Raw genomic sequence first — 15,308 nt, 5'->3', positions numbered from 1 at the left:
AGAAATTATGGTCTACCTCTTGCAAAGTACTGACCGTTAAGTCAAGCAGTCATAGCTGAGTGTCTATAGCTTCAGCCTCCCAACACTACAATCGCATTATTTATAGAAAATGTTGGAATGAACGGAAGCACTAACAATGAGGATGTGATATAGTATTGTCCTCTATTGCTATTTATAATACTGTCAGTTCCACAATGTGACCCCATTCCTGGGTAAGCAATTAGGTGGAAAACTTTGTATGTTTTAGAAAACTGACAATAACAACATTTTTGAAGAAAGTCTCTCGTCTCATGAGGTTCTTTATGAATTGATTTTAAAATATACAGCATACTCTCCTATTAATATATTTCTACCTTGTTTCTTATTAGTACCTGAAATTGTGAAGAACCTTGCAGCAGAGAATATCACTACCACTTCTGTATCTCTGAGCTGGCAGCCACCTGTTGGAAATGCAAGTTCTTATATCATAGAAATCTTGGAAAATTCAACATTCAGTGTAACTGTAAACACAACCTCTGCTACAATTGATCAACTGACTCCTGGGAATTATTACACATTCCTGGTCTCTACACTTGTTGGAGAAACAGTAAAAGGGAAAAGTTCTGAAATAACTAATTATACCAGTAAGTGTCTTAAAGAATGGTTAGGATAATTTTTAAAATATATTATTTATTGTGTTATAAGTCAATCAAATGATATAAGTAGTTAGATATCTTGATGCAAAAAAACACAGTGTTATTAATTATGCTAGATTTCACAAAAAAAACCTAAACCTGAAGGTTTTATATGCAAAGCTTAGGTGGTTTCTCCTTTCTATATTTTTGTAGCCTGTTATATGACTTCCTGACATCTATAACGTGATATATGTATTTCATTGATATCTGTAATGTCAGTCTAAAACAGGATTGCTAAATAAGTCAATAGATCAAAACAGCAAATATGTGATGGATTGGCTTTAAGAGAAGCTTCATAACAACGATATATTTCTGCTACATGCCACTAATTCCAAGAAATAGGCTAGAATTGCAACAAGGATGATTGCAAGTGACCTGTTGTGTGGGATTGCAAGAGTTTTAATTCATTTTTATTATAGATTAGCAAATTAAAAGCATTGCTATAAAGATGACAAAAGGTTCCTCACAAATTTTCATCCAGGAAACATCCTTAACGTATTGTGTTCTGTTAATTAAATTATACATTTTGGCAGTGCCAATTCTTTCTTCCAACCCCAGTCGACAATGACCGTTCTCAAACAGTAAGATGTGTTGCAAGTGTTGATTCAAAGTTTAGAATCAAGTGCTGCAGAAATTATGGTCTACCTCTTGCAAAGTACTGACCATTAAGTCAAGCAGTCATAGCTGAGTGCCTATAGCTTCAGCCTCCCAACACTACAATCGCATTATTTATGGAAAATGTTATAATGAACAGAAGCACTAACAATGAGGATGTGATATAGTGTTGTCCTCTATTGCTATTTATAATACTGTCAGTTCCACAAAGTGACCCCATTCCTGGGTGAGCAGTTAGGTGGAAACTTTGTATGTTTTAGAAAACTGACAATAACAACATTTTTGAAGAAAGTCTCTCGTCTCATGAGGTTCTTTATGTATTGATTTTAAAATATACAGCATACTCTCCTATTAATATATTTCTACCTTGTTTCTTATTAGTACCTGAAATTGTGAAGAACCTTGCAGCAGAGAATATCACTACCACTTCTGTATCTCTGAGCTGGCAGCCAACTGTTGGAAATGCAAGTTCTTATATCATAGAAATCTTGGAAAATTCAACATTCAGTGTGACTGTAAGCGCAACCTCTGCTACAATTGATCAACTGACTCCTGGGAATTATTACACATTCCTGGTCTCTACACTTGTTGGAGAAACAGTAAAAGGGAAAAGTTCTGAAATAACTAATTATACCAGTAAGTGTCTTAAAGAAGGGTTAGGATAATTTTTAAAATATATTATTTATTGTGTTATAAGTCAATCAAATGATATAAGTAGTTAGATATCTTGATAAAAACACCACAGTGTTATTAATTATGCTAGATTTCACAAAAAAATCTTAAACCTGAAGGTTTTATATGCAGGGCTTAGGTGGTTTATCCTTTCTATTTTCTTGTAGCCTGTTATATGACTTCCTGGCATCTATTACATGATATATGTATTTCATTGATATCTGTAATGTCAGTCTAAAACAGGATTGCTAATTAAGTCAATAGGTCAAAACAGCAAAAATGTGATAGATTGGCTTTAAGAGAAGCTCCAGAACAAAGATATATTTCTGCTACATGCCACTAATTCCAAAAAATAGGCTAGAATTGCAGCAAGGATGATTGCAAGTGACCTGTTGTGTTGAATTGCAAGAGATTTAATTCATTTTTACTATAGATTAGCAAATAAAAAGCATTGCTATAAAGATGACAAAAGGTTCCTCCCAAATTTTCATCCAGGAAAGCATCCGTAACGTACTGTGTTCTGTTAATTAAATGATACCTTTTGGCTGTGACAATTATTTCTTCCAACCCCAGTCGACAATGACAATTCTCAAACAGTAAGAATTGTTGCAAGTGTTGATTCAAAGATTATAGTGAAGCGCTGCAGATATTATGTTCCACCTCTTGCAAAGTACTGACCTTTAAGTCAAGCAGTCATAACTGAGTGGCTATAGCACCAGCCACCCAACACTACAATTGCATTATTTATGGAAAATGTTGCAATGATTGGAAGCACTAACAATGAGGAGGGGAAATAGTGTTATCCTCTATTGCTATTTATAATACTGTCAGTTCCACAATGTGGCCCCTTTCCTGGGTGAGCAGTTAGGTGGAAAACTTTGTATGTTTTAGAAAACTGACAATAGCATTATTTTTGAATAAAGTCTCTCGTCTCATGAGGTTCTTTATGTATTGATTTTAAAATATACAGCATACTTTCCTATTAATATATTTCTACCTTGTTTCTTATTAGTACCTGAAGTTGTGAAGAACCTTGCAGCAGAGAATATCACTACCACTTCTGTATCTCTGAGCTGGCAGCCACCTGTTGGAAATGCAAGTTCTTATATCATAGAAATCTTGGAAAATTCAACATTCAGTGCAACTGTAAACACAACCTCTGCTACAATTGATCAACTGACTCCTGGGAATTATTACACATTCCTGGTCTCTACTCTTGTCAACAAAGGCAATATAAAGGGAAAGAGCTCTTCAGCAGCTGTGTATACAAGTAAGTGTCCATTGACAGGGGCAATTACATGACCTGAAATATAGTTCTTATTCTTTCATCAATAAAACAAATGTTGGAAATTTACAGGAGAATAGGTAAAACATCTCTAGCAACAAGAACGATTATAATGAGAACAAAGTATTGTTACTGTTGAACACATATACAAGTCTTCACTTATTATGTTGCATGTTCCTGTCATGTTGTATATTTACACCTGTAATCTGGAAATAGATGGATTACCGCAGATGATAGTGCACAAATAGTTATGCCTGCAGAATGGTGAAGTTTGGTTGTCATTTAAAATTCTTTGTACAGTTTCCTTAATGTTTTGGTATCCTTGTTATGACTAATCTATGAACATGGACATGACTGCTACAGTGTCTGACAAAGTGTTCCTAGGACATTTACTGCAGTATAAGCAGGCAATCCCCTTACACGGCACTATGCATATTGTATACCAGAACATTTCCTAATAATCTTTTATTTTATGTTTACTATTTTTGTAGTTCCTAGTATTTTTGCTTTGCTGTCTATGTGCATAGATGCTATGCCATCCTAGCTTATTAACATTACTTAGAGAAAACAGATACTACATGTGAGAGGAACTCCTATTAATTGGGGTGTACATCTAATGTATATTCATAGTTATTTTGAAATTCACGTTAAGTCCAGCATCATCTTGAGGAAACCTCAATGCACTCTATGTAAATTTCTTGAATAGTGTATAAAAGAGAAACACAAATAATACATAACTTTTGCTACGTATCATTTAAATTCAATAAGAAGAGAAATATTCTATTTTTGAAATGAATGAGTAAAATATGGGTAATTGTATATTCAATCTGTTCAGATCATTAATGAGGGATTATAATGAGCTTAACCGCCTAATATATTGAGCTATATATAGATATATAATGAACTTAATTTTTCTGTAAAGGTATTGTTGAGACTGATTCAGTTCCTTCATTAAGTACCAACAATTTAATTGTCTTTCTTCTGTCTGTCTCAGAGTCTGTGTCCAAGTTATTCGTGTGTAGAGTGATATAATGATAACCAGCTGTATCAAGATATACAGATATTATACTTTCAAATTTATCTGTATTGGATTCACTCTTTATATGAGAAAAGGATTTGTATCCATTTGTTTCACCATTCTTGTAGCTTTATCTTGTTGAAAAGATTTTCAAAATGTTATTTGTATATTCTGTGTTGAGCTCATAAAAGTAATCTCCTATGTCACTTAATGATAGGGACCAATTTTGAGGTAATTCTTATCCAATTGTCATCACTCTAACACTGTAAAGTATTGATCAAGTTTAAATAAGCATAATAGTGTGTGTCCTACACAGAACATGTTCTAAGAACTGTTCTCAATCTAAAAAAAAGACACCAGTCTATTATACAGGCACTTGCTCTTTATTACTTTTTTTAATACAGTCACTGTAATAAAGAAAGGGAAAATTACCTGACTAGTTGTAAAACTTGTTTCAGAATGTTCTGTTTGTGAAACAATCCAGTGCTCTGTGAATCCTGCTTCACAATGATAGGAAGATTCACAAGATATATACAATATATCCATAGACTTCAGGCTGGGCTAACGGTGAAAGTGGTAAAATAGGAATATGTATTTTTTGTGTTTTCCAGTATCTCTTTCTCTTTATATCATAATAAAAGTAAGTTTCCAATTGCAGAGCCTGCCATGGTAACAAATTTAACAGCCTCTAAAATAAACAACACAGTAAATGTAACGTGGCAGCTTCCAGAAGGAAACAGAAGTTCATATCTGGTGGAAGTGTTGGGAGATCCCCCTCAAAGTTTTATAGCCATGTCAGAATCAGCAACTGTCGGTAACCTGACCAGTAAGAACCAGTACACAGTGAGGATCTCTGCAGTTGCAGGCAATAGCGTACAGGGCAGCAGTAGTGAGATTCTAGTATTAGGTGAGTATGAAAATCTGATTAACCAACGTATTGTCACCTGTGCAGAATGTAATTATATTAGTAGCATTTTGATTTTTGAAATTCACAAGTTAATATTCTTTCTATAAGTCATTAACTCGCTTCTTTCTGTGATGTAATTTTGACTATCACATTACCAATCTAAGCCATGGAATTATTTACTAGACTCCTGAAGACAAGTTGGACTTGTCCTGTATAATTCAATTTAATGTAATACCCAATTTTAGTACTATACTTATGATTTGGGGACACATCAGTGAATTAATTATACATAAAACTGTTGCATTCTAGAAGTGCGCAAGGTGACAAATGAATATTTGTAAATTAGACAGAGAATCCAAACCAGTTGGACTGAACTCCAATATCTGAGATTGAACATTGTAGAGATGTAATATACTTTTCTTCTCCAGTGTCAGAAATCATCAGTGTTACAAATATTAATACAACCTCTGTCTGGCTCCATTGGGATCCATATGTTGATGAAAATACAACTTACCATATCTCTGTGTATGGAGAACCATCCATGAACTTTAGAGTGAACACCACTGACAACCTGATTAGTAATCTGACATCTGGGAATTTCTATCAGATTCAGATATCTGCATATAAAAGAAACATGTTATTATATGGCTACAGCGATGACATCACTTTGTATACACGTAAGTAACTACATTTATCAACAAGTATTTATTCTCTGAACACTTGCACTGCATGTATTTACATCATTTTATGTACCAGAATAATCATTTTATTTGGCAGTATCCTTGTCTTCTTATTGAGATATATTGTACCAAGAACAGTATTAGTAGAAGTACTTTGCTTAACAATGTTTAGCTGCTAACGCCTCATTTTTGTGAGTTAGAAACAACTAAACTAATGTGTATAAAGATCCAAGCTGACAAGATTTTTCAACTTCTATCACGTAGCGGATTACTTTAAAAGATATTAAAATGTTTTGATGACTTTTGTACACCTGTATCTGTCATTCCACCAATTTTTTGTTCTTCACCTATTAAGCCATCATTAGAAATAGAGAGCATCTTAAAGCGCTGAAAAAGTAAAATTTTTAGTTACAACTACAACTAACTGAGGCGATTAGGGAAATTTACATTGGTAAATACATCGAGCTGATGATTTAATATAAATGTTATTAGCAATCTGATAATTGGTAAAGTGATGCATGTAGTCATATTATTAAGGAAATAATATTTTATGTTCATCCTGTGTTTCAGTAATGGATCGAACATTTAGCTTAATAACCCTCCCATCCCTAACTATTTTCCATTTACTTATTTTCTTTACTTACAGATGATGAATTGATGGAACATTAGAGTAACAAGTCTCACATTATTGCCATGTAGTATATGTAATACATATAATCGTAAAAATATAAACATTAATTCAAATAAATATATTTTTATATTTTTTGTCTTTTCTGTTTATATGCAGGAATTTTAACTGTATACGTAGGTTACTTTTTATAAGTGTATTTAGTTATGAAATGTTATAGAGTAATACACAAGGATTTTGAAGCAATGTGATAACATTTGTGCAAATATATCATCTTATCTTACTCAAACCCAGGACCTGGTATTATTAAGGATGCCCAGACTCAAATGTTACCTAATTACTCTTTGAATCTCAGTTGGGTCCCCCCAGATGGCAATTACAGTTACTTTCAGGTTGAAGTCCCGGAGAAATCGTCTATGAACCAAAACACAACTCAAACGTCATTGCCCGTCCAAGTCCTCACACCTGGAAACAAATACACTTTTACAATCCGTGCAATTGCTGGACCAAATATCCAAGGAGAAGCTTATGAAGTGCCTGTTACTATTGGTAAGAATAGACATGTTTGTTTGTGAAGTTTTATTCTTTTAGTTTTCCAATAAGAATTAAATTGCAACATTGAAATGTTAGATTTTTATGTATCTCACATTTACTGTATCTATTTGGGGTTTGCATTGGAATAAGATTGTTATGATTACAATTGTGCCATTAGTGTTACTTTTCTACTTATTTTTGATGTAGCAACGAGGTAAAACAAATCAAGAGTTTAACAGGTTTCCAATAATGCAATTATTGAGATGCATATGTTTAATAGCACAATGATAATGTATTGCAAAAAGCTTTGTGAAGAAAGTAATGAATTAATAAGATATAAATTAAGTGGGGAGCCCCCACCATGCACTGGTCCCAATAATTGATAGTCTGGTCTTGTGCTGGCACTGCACGTCAAAGGATGAGGCTAACTAAATGGTGCTGAACTCCTCTTTTATGTATTTAAACACATAAAATAAACATAGATGAAGAAGTATTTTGCTACCTAACATGGACATGCAGCCAAATATAGTTATAAAAGTAGACATGTCAGCATAATTAAAACAGATGTGTCCAGTAACCACAGAATATGTTGCTAGATCACTTCTGGAAATGTATAGATAGATCAAGAAACCAACCTGTAAATATCTTCTTATCACACTTGACTAGATCAAGCTTTGTCTATTTGTCCATAAAAACATATCAAAACAGTTTGGGCTGAAATTAAGAAATGAGATCTATAAAACTGCAATTCAAAAAACTGCAGTGTCATTGATGAGCTGTGTGAGAGGCATGTCACAATACAGGGATGTTACAACCAAAACTCACACTATAAACCCGGTACATAGTGTTTTGCTGATCACACAAGTAAAAACAATATGGATTTATCTTTACTACAAAAATTAGAGACAAAAGTTTTTGCGGATGCTGTTTCCAGGACAGCCGCAGTGGTTATGTTGAGTACTTCTTCCTGATCCCAGCCATTCGGCCATGTTACCCTCTGCCAGCGTGGTATGGACTTGACACCTAGTTTACCTACTTCTGTAAGCTCACTAGTCTATCAGATCATGGGTTCCCTTAATGGGTAGGAGAGTTCAGAATATCAACAAAGCAGGGAAATAAACAACACAATAGTCCTAAAACACAGTATTACAACAAAAACTGTTAGAAGCCTAGATTTCAACATCTGTCCCTAAAATTCAACAACATTAATTCTTCCAGTTGTTTATTTTTAAAGGGATACAATTTCCCTCAATGTGAAAGGTGTGCAGTGGACAGGGGCCGATGAGTCAGAAGAGGATTATCATGTCTCCTCTTGGCTTATTGGCCCAACATGCACCCACATATCAGGCCTGCCGTTTGAGTACTTTTTTAGAAAAAACTTAAAGTGCAAAAAGGGATTTCTTGCATGTTGATACAGTGGGACCAGGGGCCATGGTGTTGTAGCTCAGGCTTATCATGGATGGCCTCTCCCCCTCTCCTTTGTTCCCCACCTACACCTCCCTCTTTCCTACTTTTTACCTCTACTCTCCTTAGACTAACCACCCCACCTTCTTCCTTTACTCCACCTCTTCCTACCCTATGCACAGTCAAGCCCTTATCCATAGCTCAGCTACCTTGTGCTAGCTCCCCAGTGTGCATAGAACACTCAGGGGGCAGACAGAGGAGTCTGCTTCCCACATTATTCAAGCTCTATAGATCTGCTAAATGTTGGTTGGTATAAATGTAGTGGAGGTTATTAATATAATGCAGGGGCTTTCAAATGTCAGCAATATATTGTGGGGGCCATCAATATAATGTGCAGTCTATTCTTAAAAAATATTAGCATATGGGGCTATTAGTTAAATATGAAATGTCTATTAAATGTTTGAGATATTCATTTAATGTGGGGGTATTAATGTCATTTATTGGGGTATTAAAGAAATGTGACTGCTGGGAATTACTATCTATGTATTCTAGCAGCATCTGGTAGGGGATATTAATGTAATGTTGGGTTGAGGCCGGCTATCAACATATTGTAGGGGCTAATAATGCAATGTGGGTTATTTGTATTAAATGTTGGGTCTAACAAGTTAATGATGGGACTAGTTGGGGGAAAGGAGGCATTTTATTTTATAAATGTGTTGCTAATTTAATGTATGGGCTGGTTGAGGCGTGGGAGGCCTAGATTGCTCACTTGTTCCCTCCTTCCCAGCAGTGGAATTGTTCCTATATATATATCCATATATAGCACATCATATCTCCAGAAATTGGCACATTTTAAAGATGTTACTATACACTTGCTACATCTGTACTCTTCTTAGGCTGCCTCATTGTTTAATTATGCTCAAACATTCCTTTGCATTATTTAGATGACAGAAAGTACATTCCTTCATTACTTAATTAACATACAACACTCACAGAGATTATTTCTCAATAGTTACTGGACCAATGTTGTATAGAAAACCCATAATCATAGAAACAGAGAAACATGGAATTTGACGACAGATAAGAACCGCTTGGCCAATCTAGTCTGCCCATTTTGTAACCCATGGTAACCTGAAACCCTTTTAAATCATTAGTTCTTTGTAAGGATATCCTTATGTCTATCCCAAGCATGTTTAATTTGTTCTAATGCCTCTACTACCTCTGATGGGAGGATATTCCACTTATCCACTGCCCTTTCTGTTAAGTAACTTTCATAGTGCAAACATAATTGAAAAATGATATATTTTACTGACACAATAATATTACAACATATATTCTCAATAACATAATCGTGCACACAGTAAATATACCTGTTCAACAAAGAAGATGCTATATATGTGTGTGTGGGTACATCATTGACCCCTCCCTTTGTCTCCCATTTGACCCGTATCTCCAAGTGCAGGTGTACCATTTTAGTATATAATAACAGTAACATATTGTGTGTACATATACAGAATACCATTAATACTTATACTTTCTTTAAAAAAGTGGATAGTAATAGTTATATAGACTATAAGAGCTGCCACTTAAGACGCTGGAAAGACAATATACCCATTTCTCAGCTGACGAGGATAAGACGAAATTGTGAGGATATGGAGACCTTTGAAATACAAGCTTCACTACTTATCAAAAATTTTTTAGATTGAGGTTATCCTGAAAAGATTTTGACAGATAGTTTGGACAAAGTCAGACAATATGATAGGACACAATTGTTGATTTATAAAGCAAAGAAACAAGAGCTTCGTAGTAATACATCTGATTGTACTTTTATTACTACTTACAATGCAGCCAGCCAACAGATTATTAAAACATTAGAAAAACATTGGGCAGTTTTAAAACTGGACCCGGCATTATCTAGCGTATTACCGGCAAAACCACATATTATTTTCAAAAAAACGAAAACATTAAGATCCATGTTAGCTCCATCACATCTTAAGGAATTATCCAGTAAAAATAATTGGCTATTACCTACTAAAGGCTTTTTTGCATGTGGGCATTGTAAAGCCTGTAAATATGTACATTCTGATAATAAATGTTTTTCTGATATGTCTATTAACAAAAAAGAGAGAATGATCCAATCTTTTATGAACTGTAATACCACATATGTGGTGTATTTGCTGGAATGTGGATGTGGGAAAAAAATATGTGGGTAAAACCAAGAGAGCGGTTAAAATAAGAGTTTTTGAACATCTACGTAACATTCAGCATAAGATAGATAATCACAGTGTACCAAGACATTTTTCTTCCTGTCATAATGCCAGTCCTGAATCCTTAAGTTTCAAAGCAATAGAACATGTGGAAATGAATATTAGAGGAGGAGATCGATTACTTAGATTAGCCCAGAGGGAAACCTTTTGGATCTATACTCTTAACACGTTTGTGCCCTGGGGGTTGAATGAAGGTTGTGAAGTTACACCTTTTTTATGAAATGTTAAAATAGGATTTTGTTCTTATACGCTATCTGTTTCCTTGAAAATATTTTTATGTGTTTTATATTATGTTTTTATATTAAGCTGGTATAAATCCAGTATTACTGTTATCTATAGAGATTTGCTAATCTTGAATATAAGGTTAATATGTGCAACTATTCAGAAATGAAGTGAATGAGTGGAGTGTGTTCCACCTGTGAATTAATTAGTAACATCCTAGAAATAGGTGAACATGGACACAAAGATCCACGCCTCCTGACGAAGTCCTGAGAGATGAAACGCGTAGAGGTGTTCATGGATTCTGTTTGACTTAGAACTGCTTCAGATTGAGCTGTCCGTGTTTGGAGATAGAACTGAGCTGTTGTGTTATCTATGCCTGAAAATATTTACCATCTGGTACGTGCAATTTTATTGTTTTAAATAAACATTTTACTTGGTTAATACACCATGGAAGAGCCCCTGTCTATTTGATATTTTAGGAGTTTGGCTGTTCCCCCATTGAGATCGGGTGTTAGAAGGGAAGGACGCGCAGACTATATCCTGCTGGTGTTTTGAACTTTCGTGGAAAAGAGATTGAGCACAAACGAGCACGTTTAAGACTGAACTGTCTATTATATATGAACTGTGCCCACCGTTCTTTGTATTGTATGTATATATATATATATATATATATATATATATAAAAAATAAAAGTAGAAGCGCCACGCATAGTGTAATCATGTAAAAGAGAAATAAATCTCTAATTAGGTGAACAAGTGGATTAGCCTCGTACCAAAAGATAAAGATAAACATCTTATCTGTAGTCAGCTTCCAGACATCTGTATGATAGAAGTCCTCTCATATATTGATCTTTCTGACCTCTTGATAGTGAAAGAGCTAGAAGGCTCAGAGAGAAACTATCATAGTACAGTATGTTTCAAACAAAATGATAAAAAACATAATTAGGCTTATCTATAGATTTCCCAGATGGTAGATGAGGATCCCTCGAATCCAGGGTAGGTATGGTGATCCACAGGGAAAAAGAGTCAGAACCGCCTTATCCCCCTCAACGCGTTTCATCGACGAAACGCGTCAGTCCGACTGTGAAGTCCGAACTGAAGTACCTTGTACTGAAACAATCCATTCTTTGGTTGAAAAGGTTATCTCAGCCATGGCATATGGCGTTAGAAGTATCTGCTAGTAACCTTTGGTCAGATCTGATGTGGTAAAGTACCAACTGTTGGCCAAGGTCTCCACTACTTCATCAATTCTGGGCATTGGGTATGTGTCAAAACAGGAAACTTCAATTAGTTTTCTAAAGTCATGACAGAAACGAATACTCCTGTTTGGCATGGTCAACAATGGGACTATTGGATTCCTCAATAAATTGCGGTCCAACAACTTTTTAATTACCTCTCTAACAGCTATAGACTTGGCTTCAGGAATGTGTAACATCTTACTCTCACTATCACCCCTAGAGGTGTAACTATGTTGTGTTCTATCAGGGTGATTCATCCAGGTACCTCAGTCTGTCATCTCCTCTCCGGCGACAGATCGAACCTTACGGGAACTTTGGTTTCCTGCACCACTTCATTTACTAACGTGACTTGTGGCTTCTCCCTCTCATGCCATGGCTTTAACAAGTTGACATAATAAGTCTGAACTGTATTCCTCCTATCTTCCTGTCTGCCTTTATAATTTTCAAGCCACGCAGCCTCAACCACCTCATATGGCCCCAGCTAATGAGTGAATAGATTACTTTCTATATGTGGATACCAGTGCAAAAATGTTGTCCCCTGATTGGAAAGTACTAATTGCAGCCGACATATCATAGTTGTTTTTTTGTCTTGCTTGCACCTCATGCATATGCTGCAGAACCAACGGGGAGATCTTCACCAACTTGTGTCCCATACAACTGGGGCACAAATTTGATTACATTGGGTATATTAGGACTCTGTTGCTTCCAGTCCTCCTTGAGAACATCCAAAATGCCCTTTGGCTGCCTGCCTTACAATAATTTGAGGGGGCTTAACCATGTGGACATGTGAGGCACCTCTCTCACAGCAAACAATAAATAGGGTAACAACACATCTCACTTCTGTTTCCTGTGCTACTACCTCTCTCACCATATGCTTGAGGGTCCTGTTAAAATGTTTTACTTATCCATCAGTCTGTGGGTTGTTGCTAATGTGTGCAACGTTTCTCACTTCAACAATCGGCACAGCTCTTTAATGAGATGGGACATAAAGGGATACCCTGATCAGTCAAGACTTCCTTGGAGATGCCTAACCGGGTGCAGTACAAAAGGAGTTTTTTTTATAATTGTACTGGATTTTATATACCGCAAGCATATGGCATCAAGATGCCTGTTGGCTTAGTCCACCTACCAAATCCATACCAATATGCTTGAATGGAGTCTGCACCACGGAAATGGAAACTAAGCGCTGTAATCCATGTAGGACATACAATTATATTATGCACAGATTTCGATAAATGTGTGCCAACTGCAACAGTTAGGAGCCATCATATGACAAGCCATATCTGTTGCCAGGTATAATACACTACCCTATATTTGTGTCAAAGTGAACAACATAGTGTCATCTCTTGCTCCAAGTCTAATATCTAGATACCTATATGATGTAAGTAAAATAAACAGAGCCATATCTAGTGCCAAGTATAAATAGAAAGCCATATATGGTTGCAAAGCCTATTACAAAGAATTAGATATGGTACCAAATCTAATATTCAGAGTTATATCTGGGACAAAATCCAAAAAGCAGAATGGTATCTAGTGCCATGTCTATGTCTAATGGCAAGGTGATTCAGCAAACCAATATCTAGTGCCAAGAATAATAATCAGACCAATATCTGGTGCTAAGCCTAATATGATAATACACTATGAAGTCTGATATGAAGGTCCATATCGAATTCCAAGTCTAATAGTTACAACTTTATTCTGTTCCAAGCCTAATAATCAAATCAGTATTTATTGCCAAGTCTAATATGCAGACCCTTATCCACTGTAGTACTTACCAACCTTCACTGGCTCCCTTTAATCTGATCGGAAAGTATGCTAAATCCTCCCACTGGTTTCCACTCACAGCAGCTATCCTCCTTTGTCCTTGTCTCTTGGGGTACTGGACAGGGACCGAGGTTCTGGCAATTTCACTTTAGAACACCCTCCTGGCACTTTCTCCAAGTCTAGCGAAAACATGCTGGCACAGTGGTTCTTAAAAAAAAAGCATAATCACTCATGATAAAGTTAGCTAAGTCTTTCTCCCTGAATTATCTCCTTCTAGACTTTTTATGGGATCTGAAGGTCCTAACGCACTGCCTTTGCCGGTCTCACATGCCTAAAAGCTAAGTCACCATGTCTGAGGAATGAGCCAGTGCTTAACACATATTGGAAGAGTTCAGTGCTTAGTACACTCTTTACAGTAGAATAACTATTTTACGATAAACCATACAAAGATCACAGTAACACATAACAATAGAAATTAATGACGAACAACTGACTATGAAGAAGACAGTGTTCCAGATGTCCTAAATATTAATTAAACATGCCCGGTTTACACATCTTATCCTGTATGTGGAATACAGGGGAACAAAAGAGCTAAAAAGTACTGCGTCCATAGTCCATTAATTTTGTGAAATAAGTACATTTTCTGAAAATTCTTGAATTAAAACTTATTCTGACTCAAACTCTTTCTCTGGTTATACATCTCTCAACTCACATGCCTTTCTAAGAATCTTGAAAGATGCTTGACTAAACTCCTCTCACCCAACATACTGGACCCTCTTCATTAAGACCTTTTTTACCAACACGTCACAGAGTTTAAGGTGGTCAGTGATTATATCACTGCAAAATCTAACAGACACTATTCGCTTCTAATTCTTCTGACCCTCGCTGCTATAGTTGACACTTGACTGACATAGAATCTGTATCCAAATCCTGCTACACGCCTTTAACATACATTTTCAGACTTTGCACATATGTCACATAAAATACTGCAAAAAACTTTAATTCATGCGTTGACTATTGTAATTCTCTTCCTAAAGGTTTTCCTCTAATTCAAACAATCCATTCTGAATGCAGCGGCTAGACTAGACTACTTTTCCTTGCAAAACGTTCTTCTACTGGTGGTCCGCACTGTCTGTCCAACACTGTGGTCTCATTCTCTTTCATTACCTGCCCCCATGCCCCCATTGCTGGTTAAAAATCTTTTTTCAGGCAAGACCTTCCCTTGCCTGCAAATCTTCTATCATACATCTCATGGAATGTGTCAAATTCCTAAAACACTCTTTTAAACTGTTCAATCAAACTTGCATTTATTTTCATTCTATACGCAAACAACATTCCAAATTCTAAAACCAATATTGCAGTGTTGCTATATCATTTAGCCCCAAAAAACATTTATTCCCA

At 35.7% G+C, this 15,308-nt stretch overlaps 1 long non-coding RNA gene across 1 annotated transcript in view; it reads left to right on the top strand.

Annotated features, from left to right (window-relative positions):
* The window catches only part of LOC142142778 (uncharacterized), a 486,911-nt gene that overhangs the window by 41,702 nt on the left and 429,901 nt on the right, over positions 1-15,308 (top strand). The window lies entirely within an intron of this gene.

This window comes from Mixophyes fleayi, chromosome 3 (assembly GCF_038048845.1).
Source record: "Mixophyes fleayi isolate aMixFle1 chromosome 3, aMixFle1.hap1, whole genome shotgun sequence".
Taxonomy (NCBI): Eukaryota; Metazoa; Chordata; class Amphibia; order Anura; family Limnodynastidae; genus Mixophyes; species Mixophyes fleayi.
Note: the sequence above shows the minus strand (reverse complement) of the source record. Positions and strands in the feature narration are given on the sequence as shown.